Source organism: Oncorhynchus mykiss, chromosome 31 (assembly GCF_013265735.2).
Source record: "Oncorhynchus mykiss isolate Arlee chromosome 31, USDA_OmykA_1.1, whole genome shotgun sequence".
In the NCBI taxonomy this organism is placed as follows: domain Eukaryota; kingdom Metazoa; phylum Chordata; class Actinopteri; order Salmoniformes; family Salmonidae; genus Oncorhynchus; species Oncorhynchus mykiss.
In genome coordinates this window covers 36792757-36809940 of record NC_050571.1, presented here as the reverse complement: position 1 = coordinate 36809940, position 17184 = coordinate 36792757, and the positions used below count along the sequence as shown (strand labels likewise).

The 17184-nt window shown below is 40.7% G+C and overlaps 1 protein-coding gene across 1 annotated transcript in view; it reads left to right on the top strand.

Moving 5' to 3' along the window:
• The window catches only part of LOC110505113 (leucine-rich repeat and immunoglobulin-like domain-containing nogo receptor-interacting protein 2), a 406552-nt gene that overhangs the window by 125919 nt on the left and 263449 nt on the right, over positions 1-17184 (top strand). Inside the window, exon 3 of the mRNA XM_021584096.2 lies at positions 11857-11957. The gene's annotated coding sequence lies outside the window, so the exon portion shown is untranslated. The remainder of the gene's footprint in view (positions 1-11856; positions 11958-17184) is intronic.

Genomic DNA, 17184 nt, shown 5'->3' with positions numbered 1-17184 from the left:
GGCCAGATAAGCTCACAGAACGGGAACCCCGAGTGCTGAAGATTGCAGTGCGTACAAATAATCTGTCCTTGGTTGCAACACTCACAATCGATTTCTAAACAGCCTTTGGAAGTAACGTCAACCCAAGAACTGTTCATCTGGAGTGTCATGAAATGGGGGTTCATGGCCGAGCAGCCGCACACAAGCCTAAGATCACCATGCACAATGGTGTAAAGCTCGCCGGCATTGGACTCTTGGTCAGTGGAAACACGTTCTCTGGAGTGATGAATCACGCTTCACCATCTGGCAGGACGAAGGACGAATCTGGGTTTGGTGGATGCCAGGACATCACTACCTGACCGAATGCATAGTGCCAAGGGTCTAGGCCCCTTAGTTCCAGTGAAGGGAAATCTTAACGCTACAGCATACAATGACATTCTAGACAATTCTGTGCTTCCAACTTTGTGGCAACAGTTTGGTGAAGGCCCTTTCCTGTTTCAGCATGACAATGTCCCTGTTCACAAAGCGAGGTCCATACATAAATTGTTTGTTGAGATCGGTGTGGAAGAACTTGACTGGCCTGCACAGAGCCCTGACTTCAACCTTATCGAACACCTTTGGGATGAATTGGAACGGCACCTGCGAGTCAGGCTGAATCACCCAATATCACTAATGCTCTTTAGGCTAAATGGAAGCAATTCCTCGCAGCAATGTTCCAACATCTAGTGGCAAGCATTCCCAGTGGAGTGGAGGCTGTTATAGCAGCAAAGGGGAAACCAACTCCATATTAATGACCATGGTTTTGGAATGAGATGTTCGACGAGCAGGTGTCTACATACTCTTGGTCATGTAGTGTATATCCCCACTAAAAAATAATGCTGGGTCTCAGGATGCTATGAGAAAGAATAAACATTGATTAATGACTTGTGTCTGTGTAGACTAAGACAAAAAGCTCAACAATGCTGCTGTACTCACAGTATTCCCAGTGGAAATAACCTCATTACCTTTCTCTTAGGATTTCTATGAGACGACAGCGACCATTAATTAGATGGGATTAAACGTAAACAGACACCTGTAGATCAATGGAAACTGCATTACAAAACTTAACAAACAAGGATGCTCACAGTCATCTAATACATGGGTATTTATCAAACAAGTGATACAGGGTGCTGTGTAAGAAGGTAGATTATAGGGCTGGTTCTGTGGCTTCTTGTCTGTGGCGAGAAAAGGAATCTAGATTGATTGATGTGCACTCAGAGGCCAGCTATTTGTCTTAGTCAATCATATCTGATCTATCATAGACAAATGGAGATGGGCTCCCCAGTTGAATAAACTCTGGTCTGAGACGGGGGGGGGAGGTCAGGACTGTGCCAAGCACAATTTCTCTCTTGGGTGGAGAGAGAAAGAGAAGGAAGGGATAGGGTGAGAGAGAGATGGACAGGAAATGTGTGTGGCGCGTGTTGATACTTTCATTGAAAGGTACACTCATTTATTCACCTGGTGTTTAATTGTATAGTTAGAAACCTGTTCACACTAAAGTATTGTCAGGAAGAGAAACAACTGAAGCAAAATGACAAACCAAAAGTTACTTAATGCCAGTCAATGTAAACGCTCAGGGTGGGTTGCAGGTTGTATTTTGTGTTGCCCATCATCATGTGAAAGATATGCTATAAAGCGCTGCCATATCTTCACAAATGTATTATATCTGCCAGAGATAACATGACAAATCCGTTCTATATATTGCAAACGGGTGACTTCAACTAACCAGGTTTTAAAAACAGGTACAGTCTCCTCATTCCAAAGGCTTAAAATGTTTATTTCTGGAATAAAGCCATATTGCACAGTCTTCTGTTACCAGAGTGTTAAAGTTGTTAGGTGTTGTGGCCTTCCTAAAACAGCACTGTCCGGGGCTGAGGTTACAGCTGTATACTTCTGAGTAACACTTAAAAATCTATCTATACTGAACGTAACATGTAGAGTGTTGGTCCCATGTTTCATAAACTGAAATATAAGATCCCAGAAATGTTCCATAAGAACAAAAAGCTTATTTTGCTCAAATTCTATGCACAAATTTATTTACATCCCTGTTAATAAGCATTTATCTTCCACCAAGATAATTAATCCACTTGACAAGCATGGCATATCAAGAATCTGATTAAACAGCATGATCATTACACAGGTGCACCTTATGCTGGGGACAATAAAAGGCCACTCTAAAAAGTGCAGTTTTGTCACACAACACAATACCACAGATGTCTCAAGTTTTGAGGGAGCATGCCAATTGGCATGCTGACTGCAGAAATGTCCAACAGAGTGTTGCCAGATAATTGAATGTCAATTTCTCTACCATAAGCCACCTCCAAAGTCATTTTAGAGAATTTGAGAGTAAGTGCAACTGGCCTCACAACCGCAGACCACGTGTAACCACATGTAACCACGCCAGCTCCGGACCTCTACATCCTGCTTCTTCACCTGCGGGATTGTCTGAAGATGGGGTTGCGGGGTAATGAGGAATATTTCTGCCTGTAATAAAGCCATTTTGTGGAGAAAAAAACAGTCTGATTGACATAGGCCTTCTCCCCAGTGGTTGGGCCTGGCTCCCAAGTTGGTGGGCCTATGGCTGCTCCCCTGGCCAGTCATGTGAAATCCATAAATTAGGGCCTATTGAATATACATTATTTAAATTGACTGATTTCCTTCAATTAACTGTATTTCAGTAAATCATTTGAAATTGTTGCATTTATATTTTTCTGTCTATCTGTCTAACCTTTATTCATCCAAGTGAGTCCCCATTGAGACATAAATCTATTTGACATAAATACAGGGTGATGCTGTTGCCATTTTTGTTCTGTTCAACTAAGGCCTCTCTCCTAAAATGACACCTTAATTTAGCCTCAAAATAAAGTGAGTGATGTGTGAGGGAGTGAGGGACACCAGAGACATCCTTCTTAACATACTCGCCATCAGGCTTCAGTTTAGAATCTCCTCAAAAAAACATTCTCTATTCTCATTTGGAAAGCTTTAATGCTGATCCCTTTGACCGTGTTATCTCCCTACCTGGGCCATTTCTGTGCCGCTGATTACAGTCCTTAATAAGGGACTCTTATTAAGTATTTTCTCCAATTAAGCTGAACTCATTTTCCGCTTCGCAATTCCTCCACGACTCCAGTCTTCCAAATCGTCCAATGGCGGATTATTCCAATATGTGGGTCGTGAGTCATTTACAAGGCAATGAACGGATGGGAAGTCTCGGTTTGATTTTGAGAGCAATTAAGACTTGTTTGTTTGTTTTTCTAGAACATTGTCAGTGCACACTCAGGTGAACTAAGCTATAATTGGCTTACCATCAAAAAAATCTGATGTTTTGACATGCTGGAACTACAGGGGGAAACACAAGACCAATGCTCTGAAATTCCAGGAATGTAATAATTGTGTTGTTCAGCAGACCAGACCTTTGCCTCTTTTGTGTAATGGTTTACTACAGTATATTGTAGGCCTATGTCCCAGTCAATTGCCTTTCTGCTTTGTCAAGCTGAGTTTAAAAAGTTATACCGGAACTTTAACTTGTCCATTTTGGAGATTGGCATTCTGCTGACCAATTTGGAGATTACAAGGAAATGCTGCCTGCTCTAAAGCCACCACAGAGTTGAGTGCCTACACTGCTATCTTAGATTGCCACATTGGAAACTTACTGTGGATTTCCTGGATGACCAACAGCCATCGATTTCCAGCCTGCACAATGAAGGAGCAGCTTAATTTCTTAGTTCAATGTGTGCACCTCAGTAGCAGAACTGAAAATGACAAAGACCGTGTTAAAATGGAGGACCCGACGTCCTTTTTGGCTGGTGTGGAGCAGAAAATCAGGAGATAAAATAGGTGGTATGTATTTAGGCCTAGAATCAAATCAAATCAAATCAAATTTATTTATATAGCCCTTCGTACATCAGCTGATATCTCAAAGTGCTGTACAGAAACCCAGCCTAAAACCCCAAACAGCAAGCAATGCAGGTGTAGAAGCACGGTGGCTAGAAAAAACCTAGGAAGAAACCTAGAGAGGAACCAGGCTATGTGGGGTGGCCAGTCCTCTTCTGGCTGTGCCGGGTGGAGATTATAACAAAACATGGTCAAGATGTTCAAATGTTCATAAATGACCAGCATGGTCGAATAATAATAAGGCAGAATAGTTGAAACTGGAGCAGCAGCACAGTCAGGTGGACTGGGGACAGCAAGGAGTCATCATGTCAGGTATTCCTGGGGCATAGTCCTAGGGCTCAGGTCCTCCGAGAGAGAGAAAGAAAGAGAATTAGAGAGAGCATATGTGGGATGGCCAGTCCTCTTCTGGCTGTGCCGGGTGGAGATTATAACAGAACATGGCCAATATGTTCAAATGTTCATAAATGACCAGCATGGTCGAATAATAATAAGGCAGAACAGTTGAAACTGGAGCAGCAGCACAGCCAGGTGGACTGGGGACAGCAAGGAGTCATCATGTCAGGTAGTCCTGGGGCATGGTCCTAGGGCTCAGGTCCTCCGAGAGAGAGAAAGAGAGAAGGAGAGAATTAGAGAACGCACACTTAGATTCACACAGGACACCAAATAGGACAGGAGAAGTACTCCAGATATAACAAACTGACCCTAGCCCCCCGACACATAAACTACTGCAGCATAAATACTGGAGGCTGAGACAGGAGGGGTCAGGAGACACTGTGGCCCACTCCGAGGACACCCCCACACATGATGGAGAAGACTGGATCCACAGATATATTTACAAATTAAACAGATGCAGAAATGACTTAACTTGGTTAAAACATTAAACTTATTTTGCCAATACTAAATGTTAACTAGACTAACTAACCGCTCCCCATGAAGGAGGTGGAAGAGGAATGCGGAATGGCAAAAATCATTCACACATTTAAAGCTAGAATCCTTAGTTGCTGCATCCATTTATGTACATACACATTTTTTATTTGTTTTCATTTCACCTTTATTTAACCAGGTACAGTAGGTTAGTTGAGAACAATTTCTCATTTACAACTGCGACCTGGCCAAGATAAAGCAAAGCAGTGCGAAACAAACAACAACTGAGTTACACATGGAATAAACAAACATACAGTCAATAACACAATAGAAAAAAGTATATACAGTGCCTTGCGAAAGTATTCGGCCCCCTTGAACTTTGCGACCTTTTGCCACATTTCAGGCTTCAAACATAAAGATATAAAACTTTATTTTTTTGTAAAGAATCAACAACAAGTGGGACACAATCATGAAGTGGAACGACATTTATTGGATATTTCAAACTTTTTTAACAAATCAAGAACTGAAAGTCTCAGAGGTCCGTTAAAAGCGCAGAGAGCATCATGAAGAACAAGGGACACACCAGGCAGGTCCGAGATACTGTTGTGAAGAAGTTTAAAGCCGGATTTGGATACAAAAAGATTTCCCAAGCTTTAAACATCCCAAGGAGCACTTTGCAAGCGATAATATTGAAATGGAAGGAGTATCAGACCACTGCAAATCTACAAAGACCTGGCCGTCCCTCTAAACTTTCAGCTCATACAAGGAGAAGACTGATCAGAGATGCAGCCAAGAGGTCCATGATCACTCTGGATGAACTGCAGAGATCTACAGCTGAGGTGGGAGACTCTGTCCATAGGACAACAATCAGTCGTATATTGCACAAATCTGGCCTTATGGAAGAGTGGAAAGAAGAAAGCCATTTCTTAAAGATATCCATAAAAAGTGTAGTTTAAAGTTTGCCACAAGCCACCTGGGAGACACACCAAACATGTGGAAGAAGGTGCTCTGGTCAGATGAAACCAAAATTGAACTTTTTGGCAACAATGCAAAACGTTATGTTTGGCGTAAAAGCAACACAGCTGAACACACCATCCCCACTGTCAAACATGGTGGTGGCAGCATCATGGTTTGGGCCTGCTTTTCTTCAGCAGGGACAGGGAAGATGGTTAAAATTGATGGGAAGATGGATGGAGCCAAATACAGGACCATTCTGAAGAAAACCTGATGGAGTCTGCAAAAGACCTGAGACTGGGACGGAGTTTTGTCTTCCAACAAGACAATGATCCAAAACATAAAGCAAAATCTACAATGGAATGGTTCAAAAATTAACATATCCATGTGTTAGAATGGCCAAGTCAAAGTCCAGACCTGAATCCAATCGAGAATCTGTGGAAAGAACTGAAAACTGCTGTTCACAAATGCGCTCCATCCAACATAACGGAGCTCGTGCTGTTTTGCAAGGAGGAATGGGAAAAAATGTCAGTCTCTCGATGTGCAAAACTGATAGAGACATACCCCAAGCGACTTACAGCTGTAATCGCAGCAAAAGGTGGCGCTACAAAGTATTAACTTAAGGGGGCTGAATCATTTTGCACGCCCAATTTTTCAGTTCTTGATTTGTTAAAAAAGTTTTAAATATCCAATAAATGTCGTTCCACTTCATGATTGTGTCCCACTTGTTGTTGATTCTTCACAAAAAATACAGTTTTATATCTTTATGTTTGAAGCCTGAAATGTGGCAAAAGGTCGCAAAGTTCAAGGGGGCCGAATACTTTTGCAAGGCACTGTATACAGTATGTGCAAACGAAGTAAGATAAGGCAATAAATAGGCCATGATGGTGAAGTAATTACAATATACCAATTAAATATTGTAGTGATAGATGTGCAGAAGATAAATGTTCAAGTAGAGATACTGGGGTGCAAAGGAGCAAAAGAAGAAATAACAATATGGGGATGAGGTATTTGGACGGGCTATTTACAGATGGGCAATGTACAGTTATCAGTTATATGCAGTTATCTGTGAGCAGCTCTGACAGGTGGTGCTTAAAATTTGTGAGGGAGATATGAGTCTCCAGCTTCAGTGATTTTTGCAATTCGTTCCAGTCATTGGCAGCATTGGCATACATTAATGATACATACCCATAGATTCGAGAAGAATATGACTTATGAATGCCTCATGAGCTTAGTTCAACTGTCGTACCCCATCTAAAATCAAAATACAAGCTTGTTATATTCTCCAATGTTTGTAAACAAAGTAAATGTAAACAAATACTGTATAGACTCAAAATATGACTTGTTTCTTTGATGATGGCGTTGCCGGAGATGGCAGCATTGCGACTAGCTCTTAAGAAACTCTGCAGTTTTTTGTTTGTTTATGTATTATTTTTAACATTATTAGCTCAGGAATTGTTTTGTGTCATTACATACAGCCGGAAAGAACGTTTGGATATTAGAGCAGCGGTAACTCACCAGAAATTCCAGCATCACGACCAGGATTACGACTTCCCTGGAGTGGATCCTTTGTTTGCTTTCCCCAGAGAAATTGAACACATTCCAGAGGCTAACCCAAAACAACGCCTGTGGAGGAATGGTACTCGAGACGGTCATCTGGTCCGACATAGGAAGCGTGCACACCACCCACCGCTCCAGATTATTTTACTCGCTAATGTCCAATCTCTGGATAATAAAATGGATGAGCTCAAGGCGAGAGTCACCTTTCAGAGAGACCCCAGAGATTGTAAACATACTCTGCTTCACGGAAACAAGGCTCTCTCGAGATATATTATCTGACTAAAGTAAAGTTTGGTTCTCAGTACATTGCGCCGACAGGAACAAACATCTCTCCGGGAAGCAGAAGGGTGGAGGTAAATGTTTTATGATTAACAACTTATGGTGTAACTGTGATAACATACAGGAACTCAAGTCCTTCTGTTCATCCGACGTAGAATATCTCACAATCAAATGCTGACCGTACTATCCCACGAGATAATTTTCATCAATAATAGCCACAGTGGTCTATATCCCCCCCTCAAGCGGATACCACAACGGCCCTCAAAGAACTTCACGGGACTTGCGAACTGGAAACTGGTTCTGAGGCTGCATTTATTGTAGCAAGGCAAATTTGAAGAAAAGGCTCCCGAAATTCTATCAACATATTGATTGTCTTACTCGTGCTGCTAAAACACTCGGCCATTGTTATTTATACAACCTTCCAGAATGCATATAAGTCCCTCCCCCACCCACCATTCGGCAAATCAGACTACAATTCCATCTTGCTCCTCCCTTCCTATAGGCAGACACTCAAATAGGAAGCACCCATGATGAGGACTATTCAACGCTGGTCTGACCAATCGGAATCCACGCCTCAACATTATTTTGATCATTTTGATTATTTTGATTATTTTGATCATTATTTTGATCATATGTTCAGAGTAGTTTCAGAAAAGAATATCGACACATATACCGATACAGTGAATGAGTTTATCAGGAAGTGCATTTGAGATTTGTACCCACTGTGACTATTAAAACAAGCATACCCATAACATCATGCAAAAACCACCATGCTTGAAAACATGAAGAGTGGTACTCAGTAGTGTTGTGTTAATGGTTTGTATTCAGGACACAAATCTATTTTTGTCACATTATTTGCAGTATTACTTTATTAACTAATTGCAAACAGGATGCTTGTTTTGGAATATTTTTATTCTGTACCGGCTTCCTTCTTTTCATTGTGGAGTAACTACAATGGTGTTGATCCATAATCAGTTATTTCCTATCACAGCCACTAAACTCCAAAACTCCAAAATCACCATTAGCCTCATGGTGAAATCCCTCAGTGTTTTCCTTCCTCTCTGGCCACTGAGTTAGTAAGGGTGCCTGTATCTTTGTAGTATTGTAGTAGTGTATTGATAGACCATCCAAAGAGTAATTATTAATAACTGCACCATGCTCAAAGGGATATTAAATGTCTGCTTTTTGTTGAACCCATCTACCAATAGGTGCCCTTCTCTGCTAACAATTGGAAAACCTCCTTATTTAGGTTTACCATATTGACTCACGATATTTCAGCTTTTTATTTTTTATTTTTTTTTATTTTTGATCAACGTGGGAAAAAAAATCCACGATGACATTATAGGGTAATGTTTGTAGTTCAGTGACGGAAAATCTCAATTTAATCTATATTAAATTCAGGCTGTAATACAACAAACATGTGAAAAAGTCAAGGGGTGTGAATATTTTCTGAATGAACTGCATATGATTACCAGACTCTGGCGTTTGTTCTTCACATTCCAAACAGAATGTTTGATGGGACCAGCGATAGCATAGTTAAGTTAGCAAACATTCTAGCATCAAACTTTGCAGCAAAAAATATATTCATATGGGGAGAAATGGAGCAAAATGTCCAAAATCAGAGACACAGTTGGAGTTTAATTTATATATTCAAAATCCCCATACAGCCTTGTTTAATTGTAGGCTATGAGGAAAGTGTGGATGTAAGTCATTTTTTCTTAAATACAAGTACTATTTGGGTTTATACTGGTTGATGTAGCCTATATTTGCGACCACACCAGTTGAACAACCAACACTGTTTGGAACACAAGTTAGACTCTAGATCTTAATCCAATTGTTGAGTGTTATTCAGTGAATTCCTCGATGACTTGATACTAGGAATTGTATTATTCCTCAGTCATAGTAACACAGTGGCTTATCCTCTGGGAGCAAACTCATCTCACTCACTGACATGGCGTGCAATTCATTGAATTACTTATTGTCACATTTAAGAGATATATTTTATCAGGTTTATCTACACCTGGGACTGATAATAGCAACATAATAAGAAGGTCATCGTAATTGACTTTCATCACGTCTCTAAATTTAGTTTAATATGAATGGGATAAATACTAGTCATGCTCACAATGGGAGTGTAAATGCACTTCAACATTTACTGTATTCTGTCCAACATTGCATCATCCTATTAACATCTCATTAAGTATTCCTCACTAAATGCTTCAAGCAAACTGAGTCTCCTCCCCCTCATTAGGCAGATCTATTCTGTAGCATCCTGGGACTACTAATTAAAAAAAACTGGTTGACTAATCATGTACAGTTGCGGCCCAATATATTGACACATTTACACTTTTCTGAAATGGTTCCCTATTTCTTCTAAAATAAGTTGAAATTAAAAACAACTTTTGGTTACCACATCTTGTAATTGGATTTTCTATACTGCAGAAGCAATTTTATTTTAAATAAATGTATGCATACAATTTTAGTTTACAGAAAATGAAGACAAATGGCATTGACAAGATTATTGTCACTCCAAAGCTAGTACTAGTTGCACAGCCTTTGGCCAAGATAACTACAGACAAACTTCTTGTAGCCATCAATGAGCTTGCTGCACCTTTTTACTGACAATTTGGTACACCTTTTATTTGCAAACTTCTCTAATTCTTCAATGTTGTAGGACTGTCCTCCACCAACTACTGTTTTCAGATCGTGCCATAGGTTTTTAGATGTGATTCAGATCTGGCCACTCCAGAACAGTCCAGCATCTCTTCTTGAACTATTCCTGGGTGATTGTGTTATGTGTGTCTGAGGTCGTTGTCCTGCTGGAAGACCCACATCCTTCAATGGAGACCCAGTTTTTGGAAACTGGGATGAACATTGGACTCCAAAACACCTGATAATCTTCTGATTTTATGATTCCTTGCACACATTCAAATCCCCTCGTACCAGAGACAGCAAAGCAACCCCACAGCATTATTAAATCTCCTCCATGCTTGATTGTAGGGAGGGTCTTATTTTCATTGAATGCTCCCAGCCGGCAATGTAGAAAAATATGCGGTTTTGCCCTTGAGCAAGGCAGTTAACCCCCAACAACAACTTCTCCCCGGGCACCGATGACATGGACATCAATTTAGACAGCCCCCCATACCTCTCTGATTCAGAAGGGTTGGATTCAATTCAGAAGACATATTTCGGTTGAATGCATTCAGTTGTGCAACTGACTAGGTATCCCCTTTCCCTTTATTTGGTCATTAGTAAACACAGTGTTTATTGCCTAATTGTCTTTCATTGGTCCACAGAACATTTTCCCCATGATTTAGGCTTGTATATAAAAGAAATTGAGAACTTCAATCAGGCTTTCTTGTGTCTCCTTCAGCATGTTTACCAAAGACAAAACAAAGAATACCCTCTCAACAGTCAAACATGGGGAGGTTCAATAATGCTGTGGGTTGCTTTGCTGTCTCTGGTACTGGGAGACTTGAATGTGTGCAAGACATCATGGAATTCGGCAGATTATGAAAATGTTTTGGAGTACAACGTTCAATCCTGTGTCCAAAAACTGTATCTCTGTTGAAGGTTGAGGGTCTTCCAGCAGGACAACAACACAAAAACATATCAAAAGAAAACTGGAATGATTCAAGAAAAAAACGTGAGACTGTTCTGGAGTGATCAGCAAAGAGCCCAGATCTGAATCACATCCATAACCTACGGTCGGATCTGATAACAGCAGTTGGCGGAGGGAACCCCTCAAACAAGAATTAGAGGCAATTTGCTGCTCAAGAGTGGGCCAAATTGCTACTAGAAGGTGCAGCAAGCTCATTGATGGCTACAAGAAGCATTTGTTGGCAGGCTATGCAACCGGGGTGCCAATAATTTTGTAATGCCATAAATTGTGGTCAACAGATTAATTCCATCCCTTCCCCTGCTTTGATACTCACGTTTGTAGCCAAAACATGACAGTTAGGAGTTAAATCAGGATATTCTCTCATAAAATTCCTTGGCCAGTCGGGCGGGTTACAGTGCCGAGAGAAATTACGATTTAATGAAGCGTCCCTTGGCAGCCGTTTGGGCAGAAAAACGATCAATCCGCCCAAGCGTTGAAGGAAGATACTGTGCATGTCAGAGGTCTTTTCCTTCTTCAACTTAGTGGCCTTCCTCTGTCTTCCTTGGGCTGACAGTCTTCAAGGATGTTTGTCTTGGTTCGATGGGCTTGTTACTGCTTAGACTTGTGCTACTTCCGGAAAGCTCCTACCCTATGTCTGCTTAAATTTCTTCTCTTTTTTATTACAGACATCGGAATCTTGAAATAAGTGACCTGTGTATTCCACTGGGGATTTTTAAATACTCTTTAGTCACACTCTATGGACATCTACTATCAGAGGCCCTGCCAGGTAAGAAAATAATATTTATCTTCACATTTTTTATTGTACTCATATTCACTGTAAATATTCCCACACGTGTTATTTTTTGATGGGTCAAGGAATTATTTTACTGTATGTATTCTAGAGGAAATAGTTATAGTTATGCTATTAGTTTGACCAACTAGTCAGAAATGGAGTAAATACAATACAGTGCCTTCAGAAAATATTCAAACACCTTGACTTATTCCACATTTTGTTTTGTTACAGCTTGAATTTAAAATTGATTACATTTAGATTTTGTGTCATTGATCTACACACAAAACCCCATATTGTCAAAAAGTGTTTCTACATCTGCATTGCTTACTCTTTGAGGTTTTAGACTGGGTTTCTGTACAGCACTTTGTGACATTGGCTGATGGAAAAGGGGCTTTATAAATACACTTGGTTAAAGTGGAATTATGTTTTTAGACATTTTTTACAAATTAATGAATAAGGACAAGTTTAAATGATTTTTGAATGACTTCCACATCTCTGTACCTCAGACATAATTATCTGTAAGATCCTTCAGTTGAGCAGTGAATTTCAAGCACGGATTAATGACAAACACCAGGGAGGTATTACAATTCCTTGAAACAATGTCACTTACTGGTAGATGGTGGAGGGGAAAGCAGACATTTAATATCCCTTTGAGCATGATGAAGTTATTAATTAGACTTGGATGGTGTGTCAATACACCCAGTCACTACAAAGATAAAGGCATCCTTCATAAGTCAGTTGACGGTGAAGAAGGAAACTGCTCAGGGATTTCACCATGAAGCCAATGGGGATTCTATTGAGTTAAATGGTTGTGATAGGATAAAACTGAGGATGGATCAACAACATTGCAGTCACTCCACAATACTAACTTAAATGACAGAGTGAAAAGAAGGAAACCGGTACAGAATAAAAATATTCCAAAACATGCATCCTGTTTGCAATAAGGCACTAAACTAACACTGCAAAAAATGTGGCAAAGAAATTAACTTTTTGTCCTGAAAACAAAGCTTTATTTTTGGGGCAAATCCAACTAGCACTCTTCATGTTTTCAAGCAAGGCGGTGGTTGTATCATGTTATGGGTGTCATAGACAATGGCTATGACATTTTAGGATAAAAAGAAAAGGAATAAAGCTAAGCACAGGCAAAGTCCTAGAGGAAAACCTGGTTCAGTCTGTTTTCCAACAGACACTGAGAGACAAATGAACCTTTCAGCAGGACAACAACCTAAAATGCAGTGCACTGGACTTGTTAACCAAGATTACATTGAATGTTCCTGAGTGGCCTAGTTACAGTTTTGACTTAAGTCGGCTTGAAAATCTATATGGCAAGACTTGAAATTGTCTGTTTAGCAATGATCAACAACCAACTTGACAGAGCTTGTATTGTTTTATATTAGTGTTATTTTCCATGAATTAAAAACATTGAGATTACAGAGTATTTTGTATAGATCTCTGACCAAAAAAAAAAAGACAATTAAATCCAATTTAATCCCACTTTGTAACACAACAAAATGTGGAAAAAGTCAAGGGGTGTGAATACTTTGAAGGCACGGTATACCACCTGCTTCTTTTGAAAATACAGTTTGATTTATTTGATCTTTGACCTGTTTCACCGCTCCTTTGACGCCTCCGAGGGACACTATCCTCCAAAGGGTACACATGACAGAAAATGACTCTGAGATGTCAAACGCGTCAAGTAAACATGCTTAAATGCTAAATGCTCAGTTTCAAATGCCAACCCTGTGTTGTATGTGTATGGCCCAACCGAATTCCAAACAGGGTTCTGAGTTCTCTTGAGTCCCCCCCCCCCATTCTCCTTTCCCGTCACGTTTTCAATAAGCACCCTGTGAGGATGTGGCAGGGGGAGATTGGGACTGTTTGGAAATAAATGTGATCACGTATGAAAAGGAACCGCTGCCGGACGAGATGTGGGGGAAAAATTAAATGTCATATTCCCAAACACTTCGCCATGAGGTGTAACACAGACTTTTCCTCTCTTTCTCCAATCTGATTTCCACTTTCATCAGGTTTAACGTTTAGTAGTGTAAATAATGTAACAGCAGAAACCAGAGTACTCTCACAGATCACTGTTACAGTTTAATTTAGTTGCAGTGCATTCCTACGAAGGGTCACACTTGAGTTGGATGGAAGACAGAGGTGACGGCGAAGGAAAATAGGAAGCACAGACACTGTGTGTGTCATTATGTGCATGTGTTGAAGGTGTTATCTGTGTTAAAATACAGGGCTAAGGTTTTGCTATGGCAGAAGTTGCTGAGGATATATCGAGCAAAAATGTGCTCCCAGCTGCATAGATGGCATCAGCATGGCCCGAGAGGCTGATTAATTTATTTGCTGTCTCACTTCAATGTGAGTGTCATGGCAGACCGGGGATGGTTGTTTGGAAGAGGTGAACATTTGGCTCTGGAACTCTGGATTCCGTCAAACCTGTAGAACATTTTTTGACGCAGTATCTTTGTTTAAACAACCACTGCACTGAAATCAACCTATATGTCTTATTGTGATTGGAGAGGAGCCTCTAGAACACAAGACCATTGTGCAATTCTATTTGGCAACAGGGAAATGAAATATACCGTACCCACCAGCAATGTGGGTTTGATTGAACTCTGCCTACAGGAGCTGTTGATAGCTCATAGGGTCACATGATTAGACCGCTGCACTACCTTTGCCTCAAGACCAGCATGTTCATGTGTATATTAACAACAACCGTTTGCCGTTGAGTTCAAACTTAATTGTTTTATTACTATTTTCAATCTATCCACAGTTTCCGTCTTCATGTTTTTGTGTTATTCACATATCTGGTTTTAACAGATGCCAATGCTCAGGAGGGCTAGCATTAACAAGTCCAAAACAGCTGGCCATGCACTTGTATATCAAATCGTTTTTTGACATGACTCATGGATCAAGAAATATTTTAACAATATTCGACTGTGGTTGTGCTTTATTGGAAACAACGTAAAGGCTTGATTAAGCCATAAACTACACATCTTCCATCCTAATTTCTTTTTAATTTGGTGAGAACTCGGCCACATATTGCTACAGTGGATCTAACATTTTAATTAAGTAAGGGCTGTAAAAATGATTACTACTACCGGGTTGCAGAAGGGCTGGTGCTCACAACGCTATGGAGAATGGGGAACTAGTGGTCCAAAAATGACACCCCCCAATTCCAAGACCATTCCCTACCACAGAGCCTTTAGATCACTTATTTTTGTTCACTCAATGGCAATAATTACCTGTGTGGTCTCATGAAATGCACTAGCCATGTCCAAAGTATTTTTCAATGGTTGAATATGGCATTTTTAATAACCTATTGAGTTTATTACATCAATGCATTTAAATCTATATAGGAGTGTGGGGGGGGTTCTCTTTTTTTACGCTAAATCCATCTTGAGAATATACTTTTTTATATAATGTTGCATAATGTTGCCTTTGGCATAAACAGTGGAACTGAAAATAGACCTCAGTGGCCTTCAGATTAATTTGCCACACAGAATCCAAACTTGAAACACAGGAGGTAAAACACTGTAAATAGGAATGGACATGTGCATATTGAATCAGGGAAGATTAATTTAGCATGTTACATGGGTTATGATAAGTCGATTAGATCCAGAGGTGGAGAACAGGCAAGACTGAACATTTACCGTAGAGAACATATTTTTCTTCATACTGGGTGAGATTAAATACGGGATGTATGTGGGAAACGATGAAAGAGTATGGAACCGCAATGCCTTTTGAGTGCATTCACAGGATATCTAAATCCTATCTCAAAGGAAAGCATCTTCCCTAAAGAGATACAGTATGTTAGTTACTGCTGGGCCTTGAGACCATGCAAATGTGTCATTACAATGACACCGCGTCATTTGCATGCAAGCAATGCATTGCACAGCTTGACGGCCTATTCTCACCTTGATAGGCTGACTCAATGGTCTTTGATTATTTGACAATGACATCCACACGATACTGTCAATCTCTTTTTTTGACAAACTGTTCAGTTTGCATGTAAAGAAAAAAAACACATTATTTCAGCAGGTGAATCACTTGAGTTTATTAGCGGGCTACATTACAATGATTGTGTAAGATATTCAGCTCTGCAAGGTGTGCATTGCACTGCATGTCAATGGGTGGTTTCTGTTTTAGCAGGCAGGACATGCCCTTTGGCAGACGAATGCACAGCGGTGGGTGAAGGCTGTCTGAATGGCACCTATCTCACGGTTGAGCTGCCAGGTCTGTCTGATGTTTCAAACCCAGCAGAGAGCAGCTTTCTAGCCTTTCAGGGCCCTGGACAACCCCTGTGTATGCCTTGCTGAGGAAACTGTCCACATGCTCAGAGCATTAATGAATGCCCCTCTCCCCACAGGCGTGATTACTACCTCTGAGGTTTTAGAGCTTGAGTTAGTCCCCTCATACAAGTACTTGGGAGTATGGCTAGACAGCACACTGTCCTTCTCTCAGCACATATCAAAGCTGCAGGCTAAAGTTAAATATAGACTTGGTTTCCTCTATCGTAGTCGCTCCTCTTTCACCCCAGCTGCCAAACTAACCCTGATTCAGATGACCATCCTACCCATGCTAGATTACGGAGACATAATTTATAGATCGGCAGGTAAGGGTGCTCTCGAGCGGCTAGATGTTCTTTACCAATCGGCCATCAGATTTGCCACCAATGCTCCTTATAGGACACATCACTGCACTCTATACTCCTCTGTAAACTGGTCATCTCTGTGTACCCATTGCAAGACCCACTGGTTGATGCTTATTTATAATACCCTCATAGGCCTCACTCCCCCCTATCTGAGATATCTACTGCAGCCCTCATCCTCCACATACAACAACCATTCTGCCAGTCACATTCTGTTATGGGTCCCCAAAGCACACATATCCTTGGGTCGCTCGGCTTTTCAGTTCGCTGCAGCTTGCGACTGGAACAAGCTGCAACAAACACTCAAACTGGACAGTTTTATCTCAATCTCCTCATTCAAAGAATGAACACTCTTGCTGACAGTTGTGGCTGCTTTGCATGATGTATTGTTGTCTCTACCTTCTTGCACTTTGTGCTGTTGTCTGTGCCTAATAATATTTGTACCCTGTTTTGTGCTGCTACCATGTTGTTCTGCTGCCATGTTGTGTTGCTACCATGCTGTTGTCATGTTGTTTTGCTAACATGCTGTGTTGCCGCCATACTATGTTGTTGTCTTAGGTC